General features: G+C 32.9%; 1 pseudogene; it reads left to right on the top strand.

Moving 5' to 3' along the window:
* Positions 1-13,282, top strand: part of LOC149569821 (chaperone protein ClpB1-like) — a 72,403-nt pseudogene that overhangs the window by 21,869 nt on the left and 37,252 nt on the right.

The raw sequence follows: 13,282 nt of genomic DNA, 5'->3' as shown, positions 1-13,282 counted from the left end.
TTTGTCCTATTTTACTAGTAGAACCCATATTGATGCCTAAGCTATATTTTGCTTACAATTGTTTGTTGCACTTAAAGCAACTCCATTCTTAGCAATATTTTAAGAGATAACTAACATAATTAAGTTAAAATATGTTTAATTACTTAGCAAACATATGTACCCTTTTATATTGTTAAAAGATGTTTAATTACTTACCACCTCTTACTACCCCTTGCAACATTTGAAGGGTCATCTATTGTGTTCCATATGGTTGCACCTAATTCATTCATCAATATTTTTAGTCTTCATTATGGTGTGTAATGTCTCATATTAGAATAATTATTAATTGGTGATAATTATCTTGAAAAAATCCACTTTAAGAGATTTCCTTCTATTGATTATTATATAATGATGAATAGTAACTTCTAAACATTCAAGTTTGATAAGTTAAATAGTAATATTATACAAGGGGCAATGTATATGGGTCTGATTTTGTAGTTAGATATATGCCAACTTAGTATATATATTTAATCCATATATTCATCATTACTAAAAATTACAATATTATTACACTTTATCTTTAATTAATACTTTCTTGTATTCCTATGATAAGAAAGAATGCAGTACTTGTACACATTGTGAAATAATATGAGCAATAACTAAAGATTGTGGCCCTACTAGAGCAACATTGTTTGCTTTCATCAACATTATAACACTTAACTTTTATTTTTGGATGTTTCTAGCTAGTATCTCATTTGATCTTTATCCATTGATAATGTCTTTGCTAACAATGTATTCTTGAGCTCATCATGAAGTGCAGATGCCTCATTTGATTGTCACTCTAATATTGCCAAGTTCATTGTTAGCAACAAGGAGCTTGCAAACATCTTTGACTATGCCAAGTACAACTAACAAAACCTTGTTTTTCTATATTTTGTAATGTGTTAATCATGCATTTTTTTTTTTTTTATTGAATAGATTTTATACTCATAGACCTATTTTTTGCACTAATAGATAGATCTTTAGTTGATAGAACAACAAAGACCAATACTACTGAAGTTGAACCATTTCCTAGAGCAACCCGTGTGAATAGTTCTGGTTCATTTGCGAGGACATTGTTGCTAAACAAGAAGACTATGTTTCTGTTAAAATTATGAAAGATTCTAGGTGTGATGTGAATATCAGGATTTAACTTTGTGATTTTTGAGTCAAACTCGATGACCCATGTTTCATGATGTAGATTCTAGGTGCTTTAAAATTGTTATTATTTACAGTGTAATTGTAGTTTACTTATATATAACTCATTTTGGACTGAATCCCACAATGTTTTTATAGGAAATGATGTTTTCTTTTATCATATTTTTTATATAACATTGAAGCTACTTGGACCCACCATACATAAAAGGTATGTAGTTTCATATCATTGCTACAATATTTTTATTTTCTTTCATTTATTGTACTATATTAAAGTTATTGATCTAACAATTTTTATTTTTTTTAAAGGTGGAATGAACAAGGTCATGAATTAAAAAATCAGCTCATTACATCTTTTAAGGACCTTTTTGGAAAAACCATTTTTTACACTGCCCTACTTCTCAAAAGAGAATCCAAATATATAAAGGATGTGAGGGACCAATATAGAAGGGGTCTAAAGGATAATCCAGAGTACAACCATCCTCCTATGATTCCACTAATGGACTGCAATGAAATAATAGAAGATGCAAAAGAGATAAGGCTATGTGATAAAGGAAATGAACCAAAAAAGAACAAAAGAAAGTATGTCATGATAATATTAAGTAGAATGTAATCATGTAATCATGCACTAATTAGTGATCTTTGTAAATATAAAATCTAACATAGTTCAAAATTTTTATAGACTACAAGACACATCAAATGCTACAAAAGAGAGGCTACAAAAGGTTGGCTAACACAAACTTGGCTCTGGTGGTTATATGAATCTTCATTTTTGATTTGTAAGGAGCATCAATAGAATTTCATATATACATAAATTATATAATGTTGCAAACAATTTTGTTTAATCAAATCATACATGCAAAACTAATGATGTTAAGAAAAAAATATAGGCATAGAATTCAATGTAGAGACCACAGATGAAGATTAAAACATTGCCTTGAAGGAAGTTTGTAAAGTTGTGGTTGCATGCCTATGCCAAGAATCTGAAAGCCATACCCAAGAATATGGTTCGCCAAATGAGACATAGGCAAATTGGTCAAATCAAAAACTTAAATCAAATTGAATAGTTGATAAATTTCTTTTTTGGTGTTAGTTTCCAACATATATTAACTGCATAATAATGTGCATAACATTTCATTGCAGCCTTCATATCCTATCACAAAATCTACGCATGATGAAGGCCATGATGTGCATTATACTGGTGGAGGTATTAGTTTTCTATTGGAAATTAATTACACAATTATGAAAAAAAATTAACATCTTCAATTTCAATTTTATGTGTAACCTTTTTTTGAATATTATAGAGTATGTTGAACATCATGGTAAAGGAGTTGAACATGTTTCAAGTGTTCAACATGTTGAGGTGCTGGTGGATCACAATGTTATTGTACATGATGTGGCATTGTCAAGTAATAAAAATGCATGTTATGTTCTACTGGTTAATCAAATACTTGTAACAATTGAAAAAAGAAAAAAAGTATGCTAATTTAACCCATTTACTTGTTATTGCAATAGAGCCCCCTTTAGTGCAACTGCCTCCTACTCCTCAAAATATGAGGAGGCATCATAATTTGAAATTACATGTGCCACAAGATGAGGAGAATGAGGAAGATATCGATGCTCCTATTAGCCTTTACTTTAAGAAAGCTAAGAAAAAAAAAAATGATTTTTAAAAAAAATGCTCTTTGGTAAACCTTGTTTGATAAACTTTGTTGGATAATGAAAGAATGTTGTTTTAAGTAATTATCTATGAATATTGCATATTAATATTGATTTTATTTCATGTTAATGAATAGTATTATGTGTTAATGAAGTCTTGATTAGTATTGTGTATTAATGAATTTTATATCATATTAATGAATGCTATTTTATTGTATTGATTGAATGTTATAGTTTATAAATGGATGAATGAAATATGTAATTAGATGATAATCGGGAATTTAAATTGATGTTAAGGGGAAGGTTGGTGAGGCCAGATGAGCTTCCACCTTTACATGGTTGGCCTTGTTAAGTAGAGACTATTAAAGTATTATCAAAACCAAGTTAAGCTCAAAATAACATACCTTTATTAATTAATCAATTTCATTCAACAGCTTTACCACATGCCTAATTTTGTGTCTTGCAGCTGGATCTAGGGTTGACAATAAAACAATAGTTTTACATGAAGGATGTGGTTGTTGGCTGTAATCAAATGAAAATAACAATAAGTAGATCCATATGAATTTTACTTTGTTCAAGGGTTTCATTTTATTTATAGTTCGTGCAAATACAATATCCACATAAAAAGTACAAATATAGTATTGTTGAAATACAACATTAAATTTTGATGAGTAGATCAGTATAAATTTTACACTATTCAATTGTTTCAATTTATTTATAATCAGTGAGTCTTCTTGTGTCCATGTTGTACTAATGTTATACTTAGACATATAAGAAATATTATAATACAAATTTTGATTGGTAAATTCGTTAATATTGATGATTTTGTATTAAATTGTAATTGTGTTTGTATTCTTAAAGCTACTAAATATTTATATGTTCATTTTGTTGGAAATATAAGAGGAAGTAACTGAGAGGGGAGGGGTGAATCAGTTACCACTAAATAAATCCCAGATCCCTTAGATGTCAGTACATAGCATAAAATTCACTAAAATTATTGATGCTCAATAAACACACAAGCACTCAATTTACACTAGAAAATGTTGTAACTTAGCAAGCACTAAAATGACAACTATAACTCAACAAACACTTAACATGACCCTATTAGGTGTGACCCTATTAGAGGATTTAATCACCGTGTTAGGAGTGACCTTGTTAGAGGTCTTTAGATACTTCAATCTAGAAATTCCACCTTGTTAGAGGATTTATAAGGTAGTTGTTAAGCCAACTCTGTTAAGAGATCTAGATCACTGATACAATGGTTAGAGAGTAACAATGAGATGACCTAATTTCTAATGCAACTGAATTGTTGATTACAGATCTCAATTTTGGCTTTTACATTTGATCCTTTCTAATTGAATGTATCTTTGTAGCTCCACAAGGATATTCTGCTTATTCTTCTAATTTGTACTGAATCCCGTAAGATGTTCTTCCAGCTATTAGAACATCTTTTCAGACCTGGGGAGTCTGATGCAGGAGCATCTTAAATAAAGGGGAGACATGTTGAATGTAAAATTTAAAATTTAAAATTTAAAAAAAAAAAAAAAAAAAAAAAATTGGAGGAGAGAGAAAGTGACGAAAATAGGAAGAAAAATAATTAAAAATGGAAAACAGGAAAAAAGGGAAAAAGTGATTTCTATTTTCGAGGTGCATAGGTGGCATAATAGAAAAAAATAAAAAATAAATGGTTGTCATTCCATTTATCGAGGTGTGTGGGAAGAATTCTAGAAAGTTATGAATATTGTAGAAAGTTGTGGATATTGTAGAAGGTTGTGGAAGTTGTAGAAGGTTGTGGAGGAATTCTAGAAGCTTGTGGATAAGTCATGCATGGGGTGGTAAGTGCCTATTTAAGCAAGGGATATGAGCATTTCTAATCAAGTTTGAGAAGTAGAAGCTAGAAGGCGTGAAGACTTCAAGGTGTGAAAACTCTAAAGGTGTAGCTCTTCAAGTAGGAGTTATTAGTGAAGCTCTTGGTGTGAAGACTCTTATTTAAGATTTCTCTTATGTTGAAGAAGTCATATCATCTTATGGGTGTTGTAAGGATTTTTCAAGTATAATAAAATTATTTAGCATTTTTTTTTGGTCTTTATATTGTTGAATTCTTGGTTGTGAGTTGTTAGAGTGGTGTGGCCCTCTATCAAGTGGTATCAGAGCGTATCTACATTAGTGGTATCAGATCGTACCTACACAAGTGGTATCAGAGCGGGAGTTCCTGAGTGTACAAGCAGATCGCCGAAGTGTGAGGCACTTTGTACCAGGACCTTGGTTGGGTGAAGTTTATCAGAGCAGGAGTTCCTAAGTGTGTGGACAGATCGCCGAATGTGAGGCTGTTTACACCAAGATTTGCAAAGAAGGTTGATCTTGTGGCTGATTGATCTTTTAGATTGGTGGATTTGTTTTGCTTAGGGTTTGCTAAATTTTTGGAAGATACCTCAAAGAAGATTGGACCCCAAGGAAAATGATGACCTTAGTGAAGCGATGGAAGAAAGAATCTTAGAGAAGATAAGAGCAGAGGTCAAATCAGAGATTGCATTGATAAAGAGTGACATGATTGCTGAAATTGTGAGTGCTTTGGGTGGTGTACCTAGGCATGTGGCTACTGAAAATAGATATGACGAAGTTGTCGAAGAATTTGAAGCTGCTAGTGAGGATAGAAGTGATCATGAGGAGAGACCTATTGGAATTAGGACTACTCAGTTTGCTCGACCTGGATCTCAGTTGAAGCTGAAGCATAAGATGGAAGTTTCTAATTTTTCAGGTACTTTGAATCCTGAAGACCTGATTGATTGGATTGGTGAATTAGAGGACTATTTTGAGCTTGAGGGTATTGAAGATCCATTAAGAGTAAGGTTGGCACAAACTAAGTTGAAGGGACATGCTGCTCTTTGGTGGAAGGAACTGCAAAGAGACAGAGAAGAGGAAGGTGAAATGAAGATCACCAGATGGAAATTGATGGTGACTAAGTTAAAGGCAAAGTTCATTTCAGCTAATTATGAACTTGAATTGTTTAAGAGGTTGCAGAATCTGAAATAGAAGGATATGACTGTGAAGGATTACACTGAGGAGTTCTACAAGTTGACTATTCGATCTGGGCATAGAGAATTGTCAAAGGAGAAGGTAGCACAATATATTAATGGTTTGAGATTCAATATTCAGGATGAGGTTGGTATGCTAAATATTTCCACAGTGGAGGATGCTTATCAGTATGCTTTGAGAGAAGAGGAAAAGCTAAAGAGGAAGAATCAAGGTAGTTCTCGAGGGAAGGAGAAGCAGGATAGTTCGGTACAAGCTAAACCAAAAGCAGAAGGTGAACCAAAACCTATGGAACAAAGAAGAAGGACAAGTGGAGGTGTATTCAGAGGTAATTATTTCAAGTGTGGTCAAGAAGGGCATAGATCTTTTGAATGTTCTATTGGTAGGACAGCTACTATTGTGAATGAGGTTGAAGTCCAAGAAAATCAGCCTGACGAAGGAGAAAGTTTGTTGGCTCGACGAGTACTAATGGGTAAGAAGACATTGGATTCTTGTCAGAGGACTAGTTTGTTCAAAACTTGTTGTAAGTCTGGTGGGAAAGTTTGCAAGGTGATTATAGATAGTGGTAGTACTGATAACCTTGTTGCTAAGGAGATGGTTCAAAAACTTGGTTTGAAGAGATTGAGACATCCTTGTCCTTATAGGATTGGCTGGTTGCAAGGTGAGCATGCTTTGGAAGTGAAGGAGCAATGCCTTGTTGATTTTCAGATTGGGCAATATAAGGATCAAGTATTGTGTGATATTGTGGATATGAATAGTTGTCATGTGTTACTTGGTAGACCTTGGCAGTATGATTGCAGGGCTCTGCATGATTGTGTTAGGAATGTGTTTACTATTGAGAAAGGTGGTAGGAAGTTTTCCTTGATTCCTTTGCAGAATGAAGTGCTTGGTAGGAGAAACCTGAGTGTTGGCAGTCGAGTTGAGTTGGCAAATTTTGAGAAGATTGAAAATCAGCATGGGAAGCATACCTATGGAACACCTATGGTGGATGTAAAGGAGAAGAAGAAAAATAAGGGAAAGAGTGTGCAAGTTGAAGATTTGGAGGACATATATGTGAAGAACCAGTTTGGGATTTATGTACTGAATCCCGAAAGATGTTCTTCCAGCTATTAGAACATCTTTTCAGACCTGGGGAGTCTGATGCAGGAGCATCTTAAATAAAGGGGAGACATGTTGAATGTAAAATTTAAAATTTAAAATTTATAAAAAATAAAAAATAAAAAATAAAAATTGGAGGAGAGAGAAAGTGATGAAAATAGGAAGAAAAATAATTAAAAATGGAAAACAGGAAAAAAGGGAAAAAGTGATTTCTATTTTCGAGGTGCATAGGTGGCATAATAGAAAAAAATTAAAAAATAAATGGTTGTCATTCCATTTATCGAGGTGTGTGGGAAGAATTCTAGAAAGTTATGAATATTGTAGAAAGTTGTGGATATTGTAGAAGGTTGTGGAAGTTGTAGAAGGTTGTGGAGGAATTCTAGAAGCTTGTGGATAAGTCATGCATGGGGTGGTAAGTGCCTATTTAAGCAAGGGATATGAGCATTTCTAATCAAGTTTGAGAAGTAGAAGCTAGAAGGCGTGAAGACTTCAAGGTGTGAAAACTCTAAAGGTGTAGCTCTTCAAGTAGGAGTTATTAGTGAAGCTCTTGGTGTGAAGACTCTTATTTAGGATTTCTCTTATGTTGAAGAAGTCATATCATCTTATGGGTGTTGTAAGGATTTTTCAAGTATAATAAAATTATTTGTGAAGCATTTTTTTTTGGTCTCTATATTGTTGCATTCTTGGTTGTGAGTTGTTAGAGTGGTGTGGCCCTCTATCAAGTGGTATCAAAGCATATCTACATTAGTGGTATCAGAGCGTACCTGCACAATCTTTAAATCTTCTATTCACTTGCTTTCATTCAATCCTCAACTTGACCTTATATTTATAGCATACACATTGCCAAGTTGGCTTGAATACAACTTAGAATAATTAATATTCATCTCCTTAGTCAACTAGAACCAACAAACAAAACTATTGAAATCAATATTTCAAAATAAGAAAGTCCTTCATTAGCCGACCCTACTCAGTAGACACTAACTTAGAAATGATTTTCCATGTGTTAACAAAATGAACTCAATTAACATTGCATTTTCACAAAGTTCCTTTGGTAACCAAGTGAGCTCAATTAATAATGATTCCATCCAACTTTTTCTTCATTAACTGAGTGAGCTCAGTTAATACTCAACTTCTATGAACTTTCCTTTGTCTCCCAAGTAAACTCAATAGACACTATCTTCTAAACTTGGAAAACTCTAGAATGATCGGTAGACATAGCAAACTATCTTTAATGCTTGAGTGAGCTTGACATATACTGACTAGTAAAGATATGACATTTTGTGTAACATCAAAGGTAATACACAATTAACCAATTATTTTCAACAATCTCCCTCTTTAGCATTGATGGCAACACAACATGTCATAATACAATGAAGTTTTAGAGTAAGAATAAAGTAAGTAACATATCCTTAGTTTTATTCTAATTCTCATCCATGGGAACCCCCTCTATCAGTGTGAACTCCCTCTTCCTTCAGCTTCTCCCTCTATCAGCAAAATTTGCTTCTAATAGGAAACTCTTCTTTGATATTAGACCAAGTTCATCTTCTTCTCTAAGATCTTCAAACAAAGTTTCTATGATATGATACACACTCCTCCTCTTTGGCATCTCATGCCAAAGATAATATCCAAAGAATATCAATGTACCTCATGTAATGATTCATATGCAATGTTCCCTATTCAATACTGCATCAACTGACTGATCTTCAACATGCTCTAGTTGATGCATGACTCAGCTTTATTTAGTGAGCTTTAGATAGGGTAATGACCCCTAACTTACCTCTTAGATACAAAAATGCATCCTTAGGTAATGGCTTGATGAATATGTTTTCAATTTATTTTTTAGTATTCATATATTCCAATCTTACCTCTTTATCTTGCACCAATTCTCTTAGAAAGTGATATTTTATAGCAATGTGCTTGATTTTGGTATGCATCACAGGGTTCTTTGATATATTAATTGCACTAGTGCCATCATATAAGATAACCACTGGATCCTTGATTTCTATCTTCCTACCTACCAATAGTTGTTTGAACCAAACAATATTGGAACAAATAACTATTGCTACCACATACTCTGCCTCTATTGTAGACTGAGAAATGCAATTATGCTTCTTACTTGTCCAAGACACTAGTCTTTCATGAAGAAGAACACTCCACCACTAGTGCTCTTCTTGCGACCAACACTACTTTCCCAATCAGCATTTGTGAATGCTTTTGAATCCAAATTGCCTCCTTTTTTTTACCATAATCCATAGCCTTCAGCACCCTTCAAATACCTCATGATTTTCTTGATTTCCATCATATGGTTTTCTTTAGTATTTTCTGAATTTTTTCCACCATACTAACATCTAATGTAATATTAGGCCTTGTGTATACTACATATTGCAGTTTTCCAATCATTGATCTATATGTGGTCTGATCTACCTCCTTAGAATCATGATTTTTGGAAAGCTTATGTCCAGTAGACATGGCTGTTCCAAATGGTCTTGAATCTTCCATTCCAAAGTTCTTTAGTATCTCCTTGATACATTTAGATTGAGTAATGTAGATACCATCTTTCTTCTATTGAATCTATAATCAAACAAAAAAATTTTACTTTCCAAACATGGACATCTCCAATTCTTTACTCATATCTTCTAAAAAATACTAGCATAAGTCATTATTTCTAGTAAATAATGTATCATCCATAAGGGTTTCACCCAACTCAATCTTTTTTTTTTATCCTTCTTTGATATATGGGCTACGGTTATCATTTGTTTTTTGAAAACCAATCTTTCTCGAGTAATTATGAAGTCTTTCATACTAAGATTTGGGAGCTTTCTTAAGACCATACAACACTTTGTGCAATTTATAGACCATATCCTTTTTTCTAGGATCCACAAATCCTTTAGGTTGTTCTATGTAGGCTTCCTCTTCAAGAATTCCATTCAAGAATGCATATTTTACATTCATTTGATAAACTTTAAATCTTTTATATGTAGCATAAGAAAGTAAATTTCTAAAACCTTCTAATCTTGCAATAGTAGCAACATTTTCACCATAATCAATACCTTCTTCTTGATAATAGCCTTTGCAACTAACCTTGGTTTGGTTTTGGAAACTTCTCCATCTTCATTCAACTTATTTCTAAAAACCCACTTTGTGCCAATTACATTTTTATCCTTGGGTCTAGGAACAAGAGTCCAAGTCTTATTCTTCTATATCCTTTCTATCTCTTCATTCATAGTTTCAATGCAACTTTCATTATCCAAAACATCTTTCACTGGTCTAGGTTCAAGTTTAGTAAGCAAACATTTACCTTTCAATTTGTTTCTTGTCATTGTTCCATCTGACTTGTCTCCAATGTTCTAATCAGGTGCATGGTGCCTTTTGACATATCTTGCTAACACAGATACTTTGGATTTAGAACTTTTTTTACTTGTTTCTACATGATCTTTTGTATCAAGCTTGAGTCCCACTATCTATAACTCAAGTTCATCAAACTTGGTTTGCTCTAGCAACAACTTGGTAACTATTGACTATGACTTGGGTCCTTCAAATTATAACTTAGGTTGCACTGGTTACAACTCGGTAACCTTTGGATATTTTGGGGACTCATGAGGTGATGTTTGTTGACTTCCAATTGGATTTGGCAATGTATCAAATTCATAGTAGACAAACTTTCTATAATCCTCAAGTTCTTTGATGCTCTCTTCTTCACTCTTTTCTGAAAACTCATTTATTCTTACATGTGCACTTTCTATGATCTTATGAGATGATAAGTTCATACATTTATATTCTTTACTTCTATAGGAGTATCTTAAGAATATGCCTTCATCGCCTTGGACATCAAATTTAGCTTTCCTAGACTCTTTCAAAATATAACATTTGCTACCAAATACTTTAAAGTAACTTACATTAGGTTTGTAGCCATACCATAGTTCATAAGGAGTTTGATTTGAGTCTTTTTTTAGTTGTAATCTATTCAAGTTATGCACTACAGTACTTATTGCTTCCTTCCAGTATTGGATTTCAAAACTCTTTTCTATCATCAAATTTCTTGCACAATCCATGATGGATATGTTTCCTATTTCAGCTATACCATTCTGTTGTGGTATACCAGGCGTTGATACTTGTCTCTTAATTCCTTTTCCAATGCAAAATTCATTGAACTCATTGGAAATTAATTCACCACCTCTATCTAACCTTAAACACTTCATCTTCTTTCCAATTTCTTTCGCTACTCTTGTTAGATACCACTTCAACTTTTGAAATGCTTCAGACTTATCTTTCAAATACATTATAGTCATCATTCTATAATAATCATCAACAAAAAGAATAAAATACTTATTTCCATTATAGCTCTCTATTCCAATAGGTCCACATAAGTCTTTATGAACCAACTCCAAGACTTTTTCAAAATGATGGTTCTTGCTTTTGAAGCTTGTCTTTCCCATCTTTCCAATTTGATTTTTTTTCATAAGCCCATATCAAGTTTCCTCAAACTAGAAATACCTCTCACTCTTTTTCTCTTGCTTGTTTTAATCATATTATCAAAGTTTAGATAACATAACATTTTATGCCATAACTAGCTTTCTTCTACTTGAGTAATAAAATATGAACTTTCATTGAGATCTAGGTAGAATAGGTTACCTTTTGTTTTTTTACTAGACCTAACCAAATTTCCTTTTCCATCTAGCAACTTGGCCTTCCCAATCATGAATTCTACCTTGAATCCAATGTTATTCACCTATGCCATGCCCAATATATTATGCTTTATTCCTTCAACCCAATAAAAATTGTCACATCTAACTTAATTGATTAGTGATGTACAACCTTTTTCCTTTATGCAGCATAGTTCATTGTTTCCAAATCTCACACTTCCACCATCATAATGTTCCATATGTTTAATCTTTACTTTTTCACCTATCATCTGATGTGAGTAGCCACTATCAATAATCCATGTATCATTTTTTCTAACATGAGAGATAAGTGTCATTTTATCGCCTTCCTTATAAAATTCATCTTTTACAACAATATAAACCATTTCATCATCTTCACTACTATCTAAATCTTTATCCATAAAACAAGCTTTCTTACCTTTTTCCTTGTAGTCCTTGAAATTATTGAAATCCTTATTTCCTTTGTACTTGATGTACTTCTTTTCGCCTTTGTTTTCTCTATTTGGACATCTTGTAGAAATGTGTCCAACTTCTTCACAATAGAAATAGATTAAAGAAATTTTACCTTTATACTTTCCTTTTCCTTTGGGATACCTTCTTGCAAGCAATGCTTCAATGGCTTCAAAATCACTATCAAAACTATCTTCCTCTTCACTTTTAGGTTGCTTTCTTGTGGACCTTTTAGCATTCTTCTAGAGTGATATCTTGGCTTCAAATGCAGACTCAAGATTGCTAGAACTAGGAGCATAATTATCATAGTTATATAGTTCAAATGTAGTCAATCTTCCAACTAGAGCATCCAAAGTTATCTTATTTTTTGGATCACATCTCATCTCTTGAATAGTAGACACTTTAATTGCATATATGGGAAGAAGGGTTCTGAGTACCTTACTTACCACTGTTACATCTTCAATTGTTCCTCTAGAGGCTTTGATAGAACTGATACTTGCTTTGATTCTTTCAACATATTTTGCAATGTTTTCATCCTTCCTCATTTTCATTTGATCAAACTGACCTCTTAATCTTTTTTCCTTGGCTCTTGTTATGTTATCATCACCTCCATAGATATCCTTTATTTTGGTCCACATGTCATAAGTAGTAGCACATCCTTTGACCTCATCAAACTCAGCATAGCTAAGAGTTGATGCAATGTCAATCATCATGATGTTATGATTTTTCTTTTCAACAATCTCTTTCATAGTCATTGTTCTAGTAGGAGCTTTGTAAGCAATTTCTAAGTATTTCAAACCTAAATCACTAATGGTTTCCAAGTGCAACTTCATAAGTTCTTGCCATGCTTAGAAGTTATCTTCATTCAACTTGAGAATCTCTCTCTTGTAAGACATCTTGATCTTTAGCTTAGGTCTTTGAAACCTCTCTCTACAAGCACCAAGAGGCTCTGATACCAATTGTTGAAAATATAAGAGGAAGTAACTAAGAGGGGAGGGGTGAATTAGTTACCACTAAAATAAATCCTAGATCCCTTATATGTTAGTACATAACATAAGCTTCACTAAAATTACTAATGCTCGGTAAACACACTATCACTCAGTTTTCACTAACAGATGTTGTAACTTGGAAAGAGCTAAAATGGGAACTGTAACTCGACAAATTCTTGATATGAAAATCTTAATACATTATCTTTGATTAACCTTACT

The sequence above is a fragment of the Cupressus sempervirens genome, chromosome 3 (genome assembly GCF_028749045.1).
Source record: "Cupressus sempervirens isolate cs-2001-9-10 chromosome 3, ASM2874904v1, whole genome shotgun sequence".
Taxonomy (NCBI): Eukaryota; Viridiplantae; Streptophyta; class Pinopsida; order Cupressales; family Cupressaceae; genus Cupressus; species Cupressus sempervirens.
Note: the sequence above shows the minus strand (reverse complement) of the source record. Positions and strands in the feature narration are given on the sequence as shown.